This window comes from Grus americana, chromosome 3 (assembly GCF_028858705.1).
Source record: "Grus americana isolate bGruAme1 chromosome 3, bGruAme1.mat, whole genome shotgun sequence".
NCBI lineage: Eukaryota > Metazoa > Chordata > Aves > Gruiformes > Gruidae > Grus > Grus americana.
Window position 1 is genome coordinate 10880769 of NC_072854.1, and position 17185 is coordinate 10897953.

The window sequence follows — 17185 nt, forward strand, 5'->3', positions numbered from 1 at the left end:
TTTTACTTTATGTTTCAAACATTTGGGGAGGTCTCCTAATTAGCATGCTCATTATTCACAAAGAGGTGTACATTTTAGTGTTAAAATCAATACAGGTTAGCTGAGGATACACTATTTCTTGATAGTATTCCAAGGCTAGATATATTTTACATATATACTTAGAATAGGGAAAGAATACCTTGAAGGGTCCTATTGTTTTTAATCCTTGGTCCATTAAGAGATCCTATCCTGGTTACTATAGTTTCAGAACATACTGTTAAGGGTACTCGAGGTGGCATAGACTTTGTACAGTCTTAACCCTTATTTTTCCCTACATCAGTAGGGGGCAATTCTGACTTTTTCAAATTTTAGAAAGTGCAGGAGGAGAAGAATAAAATGGATATAATTACATTTTTATGGGCCTTTTTTGCCAATGGACATGAGGTATGCACATTCTTACCAGACCATGATCTTCAGAGGACTTTGTCACTGCTCATCATATATACATTTCAGTGCACACCCAAGAGAAACAGTAGAGGCATAAGCTTTTGGAAATGCCATTGACTGTTACTTAGATATCTAACACATAAAATTTCAGACTTTGGGGAGGGTTCTGCTATAAATCTGAATATTGTTACAGTGCATGAGGGTGTATGTTGTGATCTGTGATATGTACGAAGTATTGAGCAGACAGAAATGTCCATATGGATTCCTTTGAATTTAAACTAAACTTTACTGACTGAAACTGTAAAGAAGGAAAGTTAGTGTCCTTGGTGGTCTCTTGCAGACTTCGGTTGTGAGAAGTAACAGAAAACAGGAGTGAGACCTTCCTCAGCCCTTCATGGAAACAGCAGACCTTGAACCTTTAAAAATATCTTTCCTCCTCAACCATTTGAACTTAGGAAAGCATGAATATAAACATATTCATGAATATAAACAGAAAAGTATTTTTATTGTTTGTCTAAAAATTCCTTCTCTTCTAAATAATTTAGATTTCTCTTTCCTTGCCTTTTTTTTTTCCCTTTTAAATCATCTCGTTAGCTTTACAGTTTTCCATGGATAACTCTTGGACTCTTAATAAAACTCATGGACCTATAAGAAAAACAACATATACAAGTCACACAATTTCTCATGCTAAGGAAAATGAACAAATTTTAGCATCACACTCTAAGCCTTTAATTTCTTTAAAGAAGCAAAAAAAGAACTCAAATCTCATTGAAGAGTAGGTTTCTTTACAGTATAAATCTTACTAGATCAAGGAAATTATGAGAAAAGTTGGGGGTGGGTTGTAAGGCTATTCCTAACACCAACTCACTAGTATTCACTAGGAAATGGATCCCAGCTGGATTTCTCTCAATTCCAAAGTCACTTATAAAAATCTACAGCTGATCAAGCTGTAGCTTTAACAGAAGCAAAGGTTACTTTATCTGTATCAAGCAGGTTTTTTTAAGTCTTCCTAGCAGAGATGTGAGTTCTCAGAATAAACACATGCACCTTGTACTGCAAGGATGCGAGTTAATGCATTTCAAGTTAATGATCTGCAAAGGGCTTGAGAACTTGCAGGGAGGCATCCCAGTAATGCAGAGTATTTTGTTTTACTTCTACTAAGTGACAGTGCTGCTCTTGTTAGCTGGTTTAGCTATTAGTAGCGTATTCTTTTTAAAATTGCTAATCACCGTGTTAGGCAATGCCAGAATCCTTCAGAGGTCTAAAGGTCTAGTTTTTTCCTGCACTATAGACAATCTACTTCTGTGTGCATCCATACATTTATTATGTATACCAATCCTAATTGAAAATGCATTCACAAAATACAGTTAAATCAATGCTAAAGGAAAACTTAATATGACTACAGGTAGTTAAGTATTCTAGTAAGGTTACAGATATATTTCCATAACTGTTCTCCCATTTTAATGAAGGAGCTTCTTTTATGAAGTGTAAATGCAAGGTTCTTGGAGGGCCTGAGAGGATCTTTTCAAACCTTTATGGTTCCTGTCCTAGAAATTAAGAACTTTTAATCTGATGTTGTAGAAAGGATCAGAATTTCTTCAAATTGGATCGTGTAAAAAAAGATTTCTAGAAGACCACTCAGATAACAAGGATTAATTAACTGGTACATCAATAGCTTCAGTTAGTTCCTAAAGGGAGGTCTATTTCCAACCCCAGGATCATTGTTACTCCGTTCTAACTGCTTCTACCTAAAGTAGTAATGAATCTAATTAATCATAATAAGAACTTGAGGCTATTCCTGTGGAAGCTAAGAGAGTTTGATTGCTTTAGATTTTGTTTTCCATTGACTTGTTCTTTTTTTGACTGGTATCATCGGTAAGGAGCAGCCATAAGATATTTTAGTCAAATGCCTTGTCACAATTATCATCTGTCAAAACTGGCATGTATGTAAACGGGCATCTCAGTGCTCCCTTTCAAAAGATGTGTATGAGCAGGAGTAAAAATAAAGTACTTTCTTCTTCTATGGAGTAGCAAAACTTTGTTGCTCAAGCTGTCACATAATAAACTCCCTACCTAAATAACTCTCACTTTTCATTTACCTTTGTTGTTGCAATGGGTGGTTGCCATCTACTGGTCTCAAAACAATAAGGCAGCTTTGTCCAGTGAAACATGGCTCACTCTGCATTTGGTTTCGATATTTTGCATTACTGATTAAAAAGAAACCCTACAACAAATATCAGTTCTTCAATATTAAGGTAACACAAATAGAGTATACTCAAGTCATGAATGAAAATTCTCCTTACTGTCCCTAGGGTTATTTTTATCTCAGCAATAGCTACAAGGACTAGAGAAAGCTAATTTAAGGTAAAGGCCAATGTCAGTGGTAAGAACTAGACAAAACATGTCGGTAAATATTTTGCAATATTTAATTTTAGGTCCCAGGAGTGGTATTTGGAACACAGTTATGGGCTTGACTTCCCTGTCCCATGCTTGGGAAAGAGTTACAAATCTCAGAATGGGGATTAAAAATAACCCACAATCTGAGGATGGAATGTCCAAAGCCTTTGTCCGTAACTTTCTTCAGAGGTAGACACCAATATTACACTTACAAAATTGTGCAGGGATCTAGATTTTCTTTTTCTAAAATAAAAATAATAATAATAAAAAAAAAGTTGTATGAGATTAACTAAGGGTTAGAGAATTCATCCAGGACATGAGATGTGGGTTCAATGGCTTTCTCTACTTGAGACCATGAAAATACACAATCCTCACCTCCAAAATGTAGGCTTTGAGCTGCAATTGCAGGCAGATCTTGGTACCTGCACTTGTGGTGGAAGTAGAGATGCCCGCTTGAAAAGAGGGAGAAAATAAAGGCTAGGAAAGTGGAGCTCTGAAATAGGTCTTGAGCCCAGAAGAATAAAAGGGGCAGGAGAAAACATGTCCCAGGTGCCCTGTGTGAAAACTGAAGGAAAGAGGTGCCTGCCTGGGGAAGGGGTGTCGTGTGGTGTTTGACTCTACCTCCCCAGTGCATCCTGGCTCTTGTCACATCTGAGCCCCCAAATGGCGCAGCTTCAGGCATCCACCCCGCTGGAGATGACTTGGACCCAGCAGGTCCTTTCGTGGTGCTGTCAGCCCCCATGCACCCAGGGGCCAGCAGCGCTGGGTTGCCACCAAGGGACCAGGGCCCCTGACGTGCCTTGCAGCAAAGAAGCTCTGGCTGGGAATGTAAAAATGCCAACGTGAGCTGCAGCTAGCAAAAAAACCAAACCAAACCAAACCAAAAAAACATCCCAGCTTGGGCTACTGGCAGTAGAATGGGGGAAAAAAAGGCATTTCTGAGGATGCATGACAGCCCTAGGCTTCACAACAAGAATTATCACTGAAACGGAGTTTGTTTACGTTTGGACAGTAACTGCCTTTCCCTGTTATGTTACAATAGCTGACCTCAGCCCAGGGGATTAAGAAGGAATCTAAAAAACAAGAACTTACCGTAAACTGAGTTAGTGCTTCCTGTCTGGGTCTGCAGGCAGCCTGCAGCGGGGCCGCAGGAAGGTGAGCTGGAGGCTCCCCGCTCTCGCTCAGCAAGGGCTCAGCTTATTCTGGTTCTGCAACTATTAAACTTTGAAAGATTTGCTTTTGATTTACAGATGTTCTGCATGAAAACGTATTTGGTATCCCACATATTGCCAATCAGATACTGAATATTTTGTTTAGTTATCTTACTGTAATCAGGAGGAAGCTACTAGTGTCGTACTGCATGTTCTCTGGGTTGCTCCATGGAGCTGGGCATAAGGCAATAACAGTCCCACTCTTATACGTTGCATGGGTGTACTTTTAAATAAAAGAACTGTTACAGAAAATAGTGATGGAATAACACAAAGCAAGAACAACAGCTGAAAATAAAATAATTACAACTTTCATGAGTACTTGTACCAACCACTGCTTGGAAAAGTCAAGAGTTGTGACTTAAAGTTCAATTTACAAACATTTTATTTTATTAGAAATATAAAATAATTATTAGAAAGGTTCATAATAAAACTAGAAAAGATAATGCTGCTTCTGATATGATTAGAGTAGCATTCTGAAGCTAAACAGTCAAATAAGGATTGCATTTTTACCACTAGACACTGCAAACATTAGAAACCAGTACAAGAGAGGATCCTAAAGGAAGATCTCAATCCTAAGATTGACAGCAACAGAAGAGTATCCGTGCAAATGTTTATTCCCCAGGCTGGTGGAGCAGTGACTTCACTAAAAAAAAAAAAAAAAAAAAAACCAACCCCAAAACCAAAAACCAAAATTATAAAAACTCAAAGCCTTAGGCAGACGGCTCCAGGATTCCACATTGTGGCACCGCAGGCAGCTGCTGTACCAAGCGCCATTGCTACATCGTCTTTCAACCACTGAGGGAATACTATACAAATTTATTCCTTCATTCCTGTTTACATCCATATTTCCTGATTTTATGGCTATATATATACACACACAGTGTATATAAGCGTGTATATATACACACCATTCCTAACTTGTCTTGTTTTCTTTTTCCTTTCCTAGCAGTGCTTTAAACTAGCCTCAACAATTTCTTTGCATTTGTTTGTACTCTTAAGAACTCCTTCTAAATTTTGGAATTAATTTTTAATTTATTTAAATTCAAGATTGGATTATCTTGTCCTATATGAAGTCTGTTTTGCAGAATCATTACCAAATGAATGCTCTCTTTTTAAATACCAGAATACAAATAAATATTTTCATTAAAACTTTCTACCAAGCAAGATGAAAAATAGAATTAAAACATGGTTATATTTTCAACTGTGAAATTCTGTTTAATCAGTGAAATGTATTCTTACATTTATGAGTAGATGTCTAATAATATTTTCACTAACACTAAACAGTTTTTTGGTTTTTTTAAACAAACTTTTACAACACATGCTTGGAGCTTAACCTATAACTTTACATTCACTGTGCCAAGTATCATTCTATAATAAAAAGCATCCTCTGTATGATTCTTGTCAAGAACATCATAATACTGGCCCAAATAATTCCATTTTTTCTTAGGTGAAAAGGGGACACAGTAACTGAAGGTACTTACCTTAGTGCCTTAAAGATTTCACCAAAACTCATACCTATATTTTAGTGAAACCCTGGACCAGAAGTGATGTTCCAGGCCCACAGAAGGCAGCTCCACTCCTCAGCCCACCCCACTGCTGCCACGACGGCATCTTCCTCCCAACAACCCACACAACTGGAGGGCTCTTTGCCCTCCTGTCTCTTTTCTTCTTAATTGTTGGGGCAAAAGGGAGGGAGCACCCAGCTTCCACAGTGCAGCAGAGCACAGGACCTGCTCTACTACTAGGGGACTATGAAAAGCACTCAGAGAACAACAGCCAGGAGAAAAATAGGGTAACATTGCTTGCAGCAGCTCATGCAAGTTTTGTGGGCTGCCTCTGCCTGTTTGCTTTCTCCTGGTCCCAGTATGAAGCGCAGGGTAGGGCTGGGTAGGTTTATCCCTGCATGGCACCGACTGCCACCAACACGTGTGGGGCAGATCACTCTTCCACTGCTCTTCCCCTACGCTGGGGTGCGATGTGCTTCAGCACGCAGCCAGGGCCAGCGTGAGGTCAGGCTTTGCCCCTACGTGCCCAAAACATTTCCTTTGGATGAGGCTTTGGGCAACGTGGTCTAGTGGAGGGTGTCGCTGCCTGGAGCAGGGGGATTGGAACTAGATGGTCTTTGAGGTCCCAACCCAAACCATTCTGTCATTCTGTGATTCTTTGTGGGGTAGGTATAGGCTGTACCATGGGCTCTGGGCCTTACCTGGAGCATGGTGAAGTTGATCTCCTGGGATAAGCTTAGTCAGGGACAAGGGGCTCAGCCTGCCGTTACTGCTTAGCTTCTCAAAAAGGGATTAATTTTAACACTCTGTTTAATTATAACCTCACTTTGACTCTGCCAAATATCAAGGGAAAAAAACCCCCACGTTTGCCTGCAAAAGTCACATAGGTTATGACACACTTACATCTCTGGCTGGTGCTTTATGAAGTTGTAACAAACATGTGTTTTGCAACTAATGCTTCATCTCGTACAATTTTACCAACAGAAAAACTAATGATCTCAGGAAGACAGTGATGTGTTGAGATCGTAATTACTCCCATCTGTATGCTTTGGTTGAAGTTATAAATAGATATGAATAAAAGGAAGGATGAAATGGATTACACATCTTTTCTTGGCCTTCCAGGGGAAGTATGTGTGGGAGATGGGGACCAGCTTTTAATGCCATTTGGTAAATTTTCATTTGAGATTGTATGAAGAAAAGAACTGTGCTTAAAGGTTTGGAGGACTCTTTCTGGTCCCAGATCATAGCTTCCTAATTGCTCTTGTCAGTGATGAAGTCAGCTGATAAATTAATGACGTAATGATGATGTCCAAGAATCAGTCTGAAGTAGTATTGTTCTCTTGAATGCAAATTGGATGAATCTACAGATGTTGTCTCCTAATTCTTAGCCCTTAGCCAAAATGAGTGGAAAGGCACTCTTATTTACACATACAAACTTCCTGTTTTGCAGTCCACTGACAGGATGTATTACGAAGGAAGAAGCAGTTTTCCAGCTGAACTGGATTTCCGCCTGGAGCCAGCTCAAGCCAGTAGGCAAAGCAAGCCGCAGGCTGCGGGGTGTGGCCTGATGCCTACTTTTCCTGTGCCAGGGAAATGGGAATTGGTTATTCCCATTTGAACAGCTCATCTGTGCTTCCCACTTGCAAAGCTCTTTGCTCCCAGTGTTACAGGAACAGTAAAGGTATAGCTGGGTGTATGGTGGGTTCCTCCCCCAGCAGCTCCTGCAGAAAAACAAAGTGCTGCTCTTCCTTCTCACCGTGGCTTTTCTATTTTCTGCTACAGACGCAGGCTCACCCTTGGGCCCCCACCCCAGCGCTGGGGCGTGCGGGTGCACAAACGGCTGTTGAGCCCTGATAGGAGATTAGCTGAAGACAGGGGTCCTGTACTGCAAGGGAGGGAGAGCTGACTCAGAAACAGAACTTGAATTTTGGCAATATTTAAAAAAATACATTATTTCAGCTCGATGAACTTTTTGTTTTGTTCTGTGTTTGACTAACTGCCTAGGAAGAGGGATGCATTGGAAACAGAAGAGGTATTTTAGAAGTCTGTAAAACCTGCAGATAAAATTAAAGGTAAGCCCACATATGTATGAACACACTGCTACTATTTATGTAATACTTTGTGCAATACATGCATAACATTGACACCTACTTTTCAGTATTACAGTGCTCAACCATTTTGTTTATGCTCAGGAAGCAAGCTAGCATTTCCCTTCCTGAACGTATCGCTGGCACTGTACATTCACTGCGCTATGCCTTGCTGCTCTGAAGGCACGTTTGGCACTGAATAAGGTTTGGGTTCTCTGTGTGGAAATGAGGGCCAGTGGGTATGTCTTCATGCTATAATGGTGAGTCAGAACAGGAGTCTTAATGAGCTCTTAATGAGCTATATCACATTTTGGTATTCAGTTGATGTGTCCAGTGATGTAGATGTATCTTGTTGCTTGTGGTTGGCCCCCTTGACACTGTGTAAGAATAGGAAATTCTGGGGAGCGCCAGGTATGATTAAGATAGAAAAAATATACATAGTCTAGTGATAACATCACAAGAGCAGAGATGACCACAGATGTTCAATGTTACCCTAAGCAAAGTCCACTTGGTGCTGGGCTGCTTCTTTGGAGCCCTATCAGAAGAACCTGGGCAGTAGGAGGATCACTATTTGATACAGCAGTAAGCAGAAGGGTGTTGATGAACCTCAGATGAGAGAAATTATATAAGCACAAAGTACTGTTGCAGATCTTTCTTCTAGTTTATCCTCTGTATTATGGCTCCTCATTTTTAAAAATACAGACAATTTCTAGTCCATGCAGGCTGAGTTGGTAAGACTTTACGCAACGGAATTAAAACTTCTGGATATGCTTTTAGGATTCTTAGAATGGTTTTCCTTAGGAGAGAAAAAAAATAATCCTGCATTCTTCCCACTCTTCTTTGATCTGATATGGCTGAAACTATCTTCTAAGTGTGCAAAAAAAAAAAATACTGCCTTTTATTCAGAGCTCTTGTGATCACTTCCATTGCCTGGGATATCTCTTTGAACTTTTTTCCCTTTTTAGAAATTAAGAGTGTTTACTCATTACTGCTTAATGTATGAAATGAGTGAGAATCAATTTGATGCTCATCTTTGAGGTTTCCTTCTTTGTACTGAGTATAATATGTGAACTTCAGTTCTAAGAGCCACAGTTTGCATTCAGCATGAAGAGTTCCTGGAACTTAATTCTCCACTGGAAAGAAAAATATAATTCTATTGAGACACACAGGCTTTTTTCTTAAGATAAGCATTGATAGCCACTCTGTTGTGAACTAAGTGAATGTGAATTTAAAAAACAGCTGGCGTTATCTCTAGCTTTGCCACTGCAAAGCTATTCACATTCATGGACATGAAGTGATGCCATCAGTTACTCTTGTTCTGTTACAATGGCAGTCTCTGGTGGCTGTGACTCTGAGGTATGTTTATGAAGCTTGTTTATACCTCAGCCAATTATGAGAGGGTGAAGGACTCAGGGACAAAAGCCATCTTGCCGGTGAAACCAGTCTTCAGCTGACACGTTCTCGCCCATTTAGCACAGACTAACTTAGCACAGCACTTCCACGAGTGACACTTCTTTCTTGGGACCTGTTCATGAAGGTATGTGCTGCGGGTGTCCGTTCCCTGACACCTCCTCTCATGCATTTCCTTTAAACCTCTTGCAGAACAGCTTCTTTGGAAAAGCTGATCATCTTGACAGGAGCAATTACTATGTAACTGAATAGCAAGTCAGTCTCCCCACATTTTAAAACAGTAGTATAGTAATGAGTAAGTCTAAAAATGGGATTAGTGACAAAATTTATTATAATTCAGCTGTGAATCTTCTATTGGTCCTAAACTGAAGTGTTCTCATTTGCACTAACTCTGTATGTTACGTCAGTCGCTAGCTAGTCCAAAAACCCCCAGAATAGATGGTCCTTCTTGAAGAAACTTGCAGTTGCACAGACAACAAATGGAAACAGTACCACAATTTTCAGCAATAAAGCAGACTGAGCTTTTCAGCACACTGAAAGCCTGGCTGTTTTCATATGATTTTACAGGAATCATACTGAAGGAAAGTCTTTTTGTACCAGTTTGTGTGATAAATGGGAAATTTGAAGGAGGCTAAGGTAACTCAGAAGACTTCTTCCCACACATGGGAAAAAAGCGTAAAGATGTGTAGTTTTAAACATTACAATTGGGCAATGGATGCAGTCGCATACAGTGGGCTAAACATTTCTGTATCAGAAAAGGGTTGAGGCAGGAATGGGCTGTGAAGCTTGTAGGAATTAAGGCAACAGCATCGGTACGATGAGATGTGGCAGCAAGAGGTAAGTTAATGAGCAGGTTATATGGTCAAAAGCAATAGAAGAGTCAACCCTGAGCTGGCACGGTGAATGGTTGTGGCAGGGAAAGGCTGTGCTTGTGAAGCAATGGTGGGGCGCAAGGATGCATGGATGGGAAAGTCCCTCTGTACCAAGAGTCTGTGGCTTGTAAGCACATTTCTCTGGGGCCGCAGGCAGAGGCTAGCCAAAGGGGCCACTTGGCCCACGGGGCCAGAGTTCTTATCTCAGTAAACATTCCTATGTGTTATGGTCACTGCTGGCCTAAAACATGAAATACCAACCGATTCCTACAGCAATGCATTTAGCAGCAAGTCTTGTGAATGTAGATTTCAGACTCATTGATTTTTAATTAATTACTTGGATGTCTGTTGACAAAGAGGAATCCAGAATTGTGCATCGGGTGCCTAGATTTGCTACACACTATGTGGGAAAATTACTAACTTCAGAACGGGATCTGTTCCTTTAAATGCATGAAATGTATGTCCGGGTCAGCATATCTTACAGAGATGTAGGTAACCAGGGACACGCTAAGGATATAAACCACCATTCCAGGGCCCTACTCCAGAACACGAACAGATAGCTGTAATTACTTCCAAGCTGCAGTGCTGTCCTCCTGTGATGGTGGCAGGTGATTAACTGCAGCTGGTATTTCAGAGAACTGAGCAAGGCTCACCTATTTATGACTGCTCCTCTTAAGCAGTAAGATGATAGTTAGACTGGGGATTAGACTGAGGGTAGTTAGACTTGGGGGTTGGACTAGAGGATCATTAAAGGTCCCTCCCAACCCAAACCATTCTATGACTCTATGACTGCAAGGCCAGCAAGGCCATTAAGTAGATATTCACTGTGAGGATGATGAGGCTCCGGAACAGGTTGCCCAGAGAAGTTGCAGATGTCCTCTCCCTGGAAGTGTTCAAGGCCAGGTTGGATGGGGCTTTGGGCAACCTGATGTAATGGAGTGTGTCCCTGCCCATGGCAGGGGGGTTGGAACTAGATGATCTTTAAGGACCCTTCCAACCCAAACCATTCTATAATTCTATGATTCTAAGAAGATCTTGAATTCTTTGCAGAACAGCCCAGCTGCAGCACAGGGCAGCCAAAGTAGTCTGCTGATTTTTGGGACTCTCTCTAAGGAAGTGAGACCTGTGAATCTTGAGCAAAGGAATGAAATCTGGGTGCTCCCCAGTCCTGGGAGTGAAGGGGGTCGCACACTTTGTTTTAAAAGAGTGCAACCTTTTATAGGTCTCTGTGTCTCTTCTGGAGATTCTTTGAGAAGGTCTACCACATCTAGGTTTTTTTCATTTCCATGGAGAAATACCTTGGTTTTAATTAATACAAGTTAATTATTTGCTACCCTGATAGATCTAACAGCACTGTCTGTCAAAACTGCTGGCGGACATGGATGTCGTGGCACAATAGGACAAATTTTGTTCATGAAGAGAGAGTTTTAGGTTACAAAGTTTGTGGCTTTAGAAAATACAGACATCTTTAGGATCAGACACTAGCTGAGGGGGGGTGGTTAGGACTGCAGCTTTCAATTTCTGTGAGTGCTCTTCAGTTAAGTCCCTTTTCCAAGGTCTCACAGGAAGACTGGAGGAAGGCAACAGCATCCAGGCTTTCCATGTCCTTGGCTACTTTTCTAAACTGTAGACTGTACATTTATTAAGTCATTTCTGGACTTTGCCTACACATACAAATCACAAAATGGTAGTTCAGTATTTTTCATTGAGGATGTTTATTGGCAGAAAAAACAAAGCATAACTGTGTTAATGGGGTTTATCAGAAACGTTTGGAGTGTCAGCAGAGCCCAGTCAGCTGTTAACATCTTCTTAAAAAAAGGAATAGCTAGGAAAAACATTTTTGTAATGGAGTGATACTAAGTTAAACTATCTAAAGTATTAAGTACTTCTAAAGTTTCCACTCAGAAGAAAGACTTTCATTGAACTATTCCAGCATCAGCAAAAAACTTTAGTGCCATTATTGTGAGGTGTGTGGTGGTGGAATTTTTTATTTTTTAGAAAAATACTTTAGAAAATAACCGAGTAATTGTATTTCTCAGATCAAATCCCAAACTGATTGCACTTAAACATTTTTCTGTTTCTAGATCAGGTTGGGTTTTCCAGTACTGAGGAGCAGACCAATGCAGAAATCCTCCTAGCTCATGCTTATCAAACACATGTTGAGTTCTTCCTGAACATATAATGCTTTATACAAACACTGATCAGAATTATCCAGGTCAAATGGGGTCCCCAAAAGGGTCTGAGCTGGAGAGCTGGTGCAACGTAGACCAGCTGCTGGAAGTGTTCGGGATGGCAGGAGCGTAACAGGGTTTTCTTCAGTCCCAGCTGGTCTGCCTGAAGGCAAGGGCTGAGTCTGAGGCTGTGACTTAGAGGCCTTCTCTCCTCAAGCGATCAAAGAAATTGGCTTTTCAGCCCTGCGGCCTCCCTGGAGACAGCCAAAGGTGGCAGTGGGACAGGACACTGGGGATCACAGGGATTAGCCACGCAAGCAGCAGCAGACCACAGGCGTCTGGGTACTTAGCTGACTAGCATTAAGCTGAAAAAAAAATCATTTTAATTTCTTGGGAAAACATTTCTATCTTTATCAGGAGCTGGGAACTTTCATGTTTTTAACCAAGTCTATAAATACTGAAAACAGTGAGGGCTTTTTCCTTCGAGACAACTCTATTTTTAAGATCGCAGCCAGTAGTCACAGACATCATTGCCACAACTGCTGCTGCTAGCGCATGTGGTATTCCTGCACCCCGGCTCTTCCTGCACCCCAACTCGCCTGGCCATACCCAGCGCAAGTCCCCGGGGCTGGCGGAGCCTGCCTCCTTCCTTCCTGCAGAAAAAGCGGCTGGCAACACCGTTCTGAACAGCTGCCGCAGGACGGGAACCGGGTTTTGTCTGAAGGTCTGATCTGCGGATGGCATCTGCCTGCCGTTTCCTGAAATGGAGTCTAACCAGACTCCTTTCAGAACTGGTAAAAAGGCAAACCAGCAGATTTTCTTGTGAAATCTGTATTTTAAAATGTCACTGACAGCCAGAGTTCCCTCTTTTTTTCAGGGGCTGCTAAGTAGAATTCATGCTCATATTGAGTGAGGCTATTAAAACCCATCACTAACACTGTTTACTAGCATCCAGTACAGTATTTACCAACAACAACCTCCCAGCTGTATCAGAGATCCTGTATTTAACTCTCTCGAGGGAAGGAAATAATTCACTCTTTTCCCAAAACCATCACGCAGACTATAGGCACAGCAGTTAATTAATAATTACGGCGATGCGTTTCTGTTTATTGTAAAAACAAGGTAACCGTCCCCGCCGGCGGTGCTGGGAGCGGGGCCCTCAGGAGCCACCGGACGCCCCCAAAAACGGACCTCGCCTTCCCCTTTGTCTCCTCACCCGAGGCCTTCGGGCGGGCACCACCTCACGCCACCACCCCTACCCGAAGGCGAAAAATGAAAATGATGAAAAAAAACCCAAACAAAATCAAACACAAAAGCCGCGTTTTGACCGGTTTGTTTGGCGGAAGAGAAGGGACAATCCCGTCCCTCCTTGCCCACCCTGCGCGACCGCGCTGAAGGGCTGAGGAAAGGGAAGGAGGGACGGAGGGCGCGCACCGGCCGGCCGGCGGCGCATGCGCGGTGCGCGGCGGAAGGGGCCGGGGGCTGTCGCCTCCCTCTCCCTCGCTGCCTCCCTCCCGGGCTGGGGCGCGCATGCGCGGTGGCGGCGGCAGGGGCGAGCGGCGGCGCGGGGGGAGGTTTGCCGCGCTCTCGCTGTCTCTCTCCCTCGGTGCACGCCGGGCTCGCCCTCCCGCCATGTTGTTGTGAGGCCCTGGCGGCCGAAGGGGGGGAGGGGAGGCAGGAAGGAGAGGCGCCGAGAGGAGGGAGGAGGAGGAGGAGGAGGGGGGCGGCGGGCCGGCGGGCGGGCAGGGGTGTCCCAGGGCCCGCTCCGGCTCCATCGCGGCGAGCTGCGCCGTCAGCCAGCCCGTGAGTATCCTCGGGGGCCGGGGCCGCGCTGGCTAGGCCGCGGGCGGGCGGAGCGGGCGGGCGGGCGGTCCCCCCTTCTTCCAGCCCCCTTTTGTCTCCGGCCTCGGCTACGCGCCGAGGGAGGGGAGGGGAAAGGAAGGGGAGGAGGAGGGCGGGAGGGGGCCATGTTGTGGCAGGTCACGGGGCGGCGCGGGGCCTGCTCGGCGGCCGCCCGCGCCTCGCCGCCTTTGTGTCCTCCCGGCTCGCCGGGGAGCGGCGCCGAGGTGGGGAGGGTGCGCCGTGAGGGGAGGCGGTGGCGCCGCCGTCAGTGTGAGGGGGGCGGGCGGCGGCGATACTGGGGGGGGGCGGGTAGGCATTGTGCTCTCGGCGAGCCGAAGGGAACGGGGACTTGGGAAGCAGTTTCCATCCCAGCGGGGTTCGGGGGGCAGAGTTGTTGCCTGAGAGGAGTCCGAGGGGGGTGGGCAGGGCCCTCGGAGGTGGACGGAGGCTCAGGTGGGGAGAAGTACCGGGGCGCGTACACGCGTGAAGGTGACGGGAGTTTGGGGCAGGCCCGGGGGGCGGACACACAGCGCTGGGTGTTACAATAGGCTTCGGTGCGGCGTGCTGCGAGGCGCTGAGGGAGCCGGGGTACACGGGGGCGTCGTGTGGGCACCCCCACGGGCAGTTGCGTGCGTGCGGAATTTGGATGAAATGGGCTTTGTTTAAATGTACCGAAAGCGTGAAAACTTGTATTAATATTTTTTTAAATGCTCTTATGGATAATGACTGCTTTCTGAGGGTGGAGCGAGAAGGCCAAATGCTTTTGCTAGTTGATACTACACAATGAAGTGTTAGGTTTTAATTTTTCTTCAAACGTGTCTGCGCAGACGATGACAAAAAGTTGAGAAAAATGCCAGCTGCCCTGAGTGGATCGTGCTTACAACTAACAGTTTGGTTTTTAATCTCCTTGGCAGTCATTGTGCAAAAGAGATTTTATTTAATTTTTTTTGTTATTGTTCTCTTTCATGTATTTCATAACCTCAGACTCTTAATTCCTTGAGAGACAATTAATATACTCAGGACGCTTGCTATTTTTCTGGCTTGCTGTTTGAAGCAAGATGGCTTAACACCAAAATGTGTAGTGTTTTTTATACGTGATAAAGAGGTTATATCAGCTGATTTTGGGATGCTTTTTTCTGACTAATGTAGCCGTGCATGAGCTATATGGGTCATTGCAAATGAGAATTGGTGAAACTTCTTATATTGCCTGATTGTTTGTCACTTATATACAAAATACTTGTTTACAAAATACTTTCAGATTTATTTTAGTTTCTGTTTTACTGAAGTCTTTGTTGCATCTCAACTGAGAGAGCAGGCTTTTTTAGTTACCATGAGTTGATGGTATAGCTGTTCAGGTATGTAGGATATGAATGCATTTGAAATTTAATTACTCCCCCATGTTACCATTTTTACATATAAAACATAGTATTTTGTTATATTTATTCATGTCTATGTTTAAAACCAAATGTTAACAACAGTTGCAGTTTTGTTGAGAAGCTGAGGGAATTATTGTCTACCTTTCTCTGGTGTACAACTCAATTTGTGTCAATGCAAATAAAAATGCTAGGTAGGTGGGAGAAGGAAACTCGAAAAAAAAGGGAAAGGATAATTTAGTAGTGGTGTAGTTTGGGCTGTATGTGTAGAAATGATGTTAAATCACCTGACAGTTTTCTGAAGTGTTCAGAAAGTTGAAAATTTGGAATTTATCCCAGCAGAATGGTTAGTAGGCAAATACATGTGAGAAATTGCTTGATAATGCAGATTCTGCAGTTTATTATGTGGTTATTGCACATAGGAAAGTCCATGTTATTTGAATAGTATTTTTCCCTATTAGTAAGGAATGATACTTTTTTCTATAGTATTGCTCTGTAGGACTTAATATTTTTCCTCTGTTAGGGATATTGGCACAGCGCTGAGGCAATTATAGTTGTATCTGGTATCATGAATGAGCTAATAGTGCAAGGAGCAGTTGACTGAAAAAGTTGGACTTGCCTATCTTTTGATGAGACCTCTTATTATGACAGTATATGTTAAATCTTATGTAGGATTGTAGTGCACATTGAAAGCTTTATGTATGTGTTTTCCTCAAGATTTGCTCTCTCAAGTGTTTCTTTGCAGTGCTTTCATTGGGCCAGATATTGCGGATGTTTGGGGCAAGTATGTTAACAGGACATCAGCTTGTAGAATACTGTGAACTAGATCTGATTTTCAACAGCACTTTCTAGTTCATTTTTAGATATCCCCCCCCCTTCATTTAATGATATGTGAGTGTGCATTGAATAATCAGCATATGTAGAATTTTCTAAAAGCATTCTTGATAACCTCCTCTTTTTTTTCTTTGTACAGTGGTTTCTAAAACCCCAAAATGACTAAACCAAGTTTTTATACACAGAGGCAAGTAATCCAGGAGGTGGTTTGAGTTCTTGCTTGTATGTCTTCATGCTTCTTTTTGACTGTGAAACTATATAAAAATTCACTGTCCTTTGCAATTAAAAGAAACCTAAATTCTCTTGAATGTTAATTTTTTTTCTGTGTTGGGAATTTCCTGTGAAACAAGCATTAATGCATTGCATTTTCAAAAAAAAAAAACCCACAAAAGTTTCTAGTAGAAACTCTACAAAGGAAGCAACATAAACCTGTAGAGCAGATACGCTTTATAAATACTTCTCATTCTGTGTATTACATGTATAGGTGAGACAGTTTTTAATCTCCTTTCTCTTCAATAAATTTAGTTGAAAATGCTTACCTCATCTAATGTGAATTTTCCCCACCCATAACATAGCTGTTGTCTTGATTATTCCACACAATGCGCTCACTGCAGTATTGTCACAAAGCCAGTGCCCAGGCTCTTGTCTCAGAAATGGGACAAGAAATCTTTCGTTTAAAAGTTCATTTTCTCCTCCTATAACAAATACCAGTTATGTAGTGCTTCTAATAATGAAGTTCGAGGCACTTCATAGTCATATAGAGCAAAAGAGTTTTAAATGACATCAGAACATGTAAATGTATTCAGTTCTAGCTGCTTGGGTGTAATTTCAAACAAGTTGTATAAAATATATTTTACAATAACAGCTTGCATACTGAAACTTTATAGCAAGATTTAGTTTGAATCCCACTTGGAATACCTGCTGTGGCTTTTAGAATAGTAGGCAAGAGCTTTTCAGGCTGGTATGTGAAATGTTTAGCTTACAAATAAAGACCAGATGTCATCTCTAGCAATATCTTTAAAGATTATATTTCATTACTGGTTAACAAATTTATTTT

At 42.5% G+C, this 17185-nt stretch overlaps 1 protein-coding gene across 12 annotated transcripts in view; it reads left to right on the plus strand.

The window, feature by feature from the left end:
- Nucleotides 1–13643: 13643 nt before the first annotated feature.
- The window catches only part of PUM2 (pumilio RNA binding family member 2), a 67840-nt gene continuing 64298 nt past the window's right edge, over nt 13644–17185 (plus strand). For 3 of the 12 annotated variants that reach the window (XM_054818971.1, XM_054818976.1, XM_054818982.1), the window contains exon 1: nt 14048–14145. The gene's annotated coding sequence lies outside the window, so the exon portion shown is untranslated. Of the gene's footprint in view, nt 13883–14047; nt 14146–16267; nt 16316–17185 lie in introns of those variants that run through there. The other 9 variants (XM_054818970.1, XM_054818974.1, XM_054818977.1 and 6 more) reach the window with 7 other exon arrangements.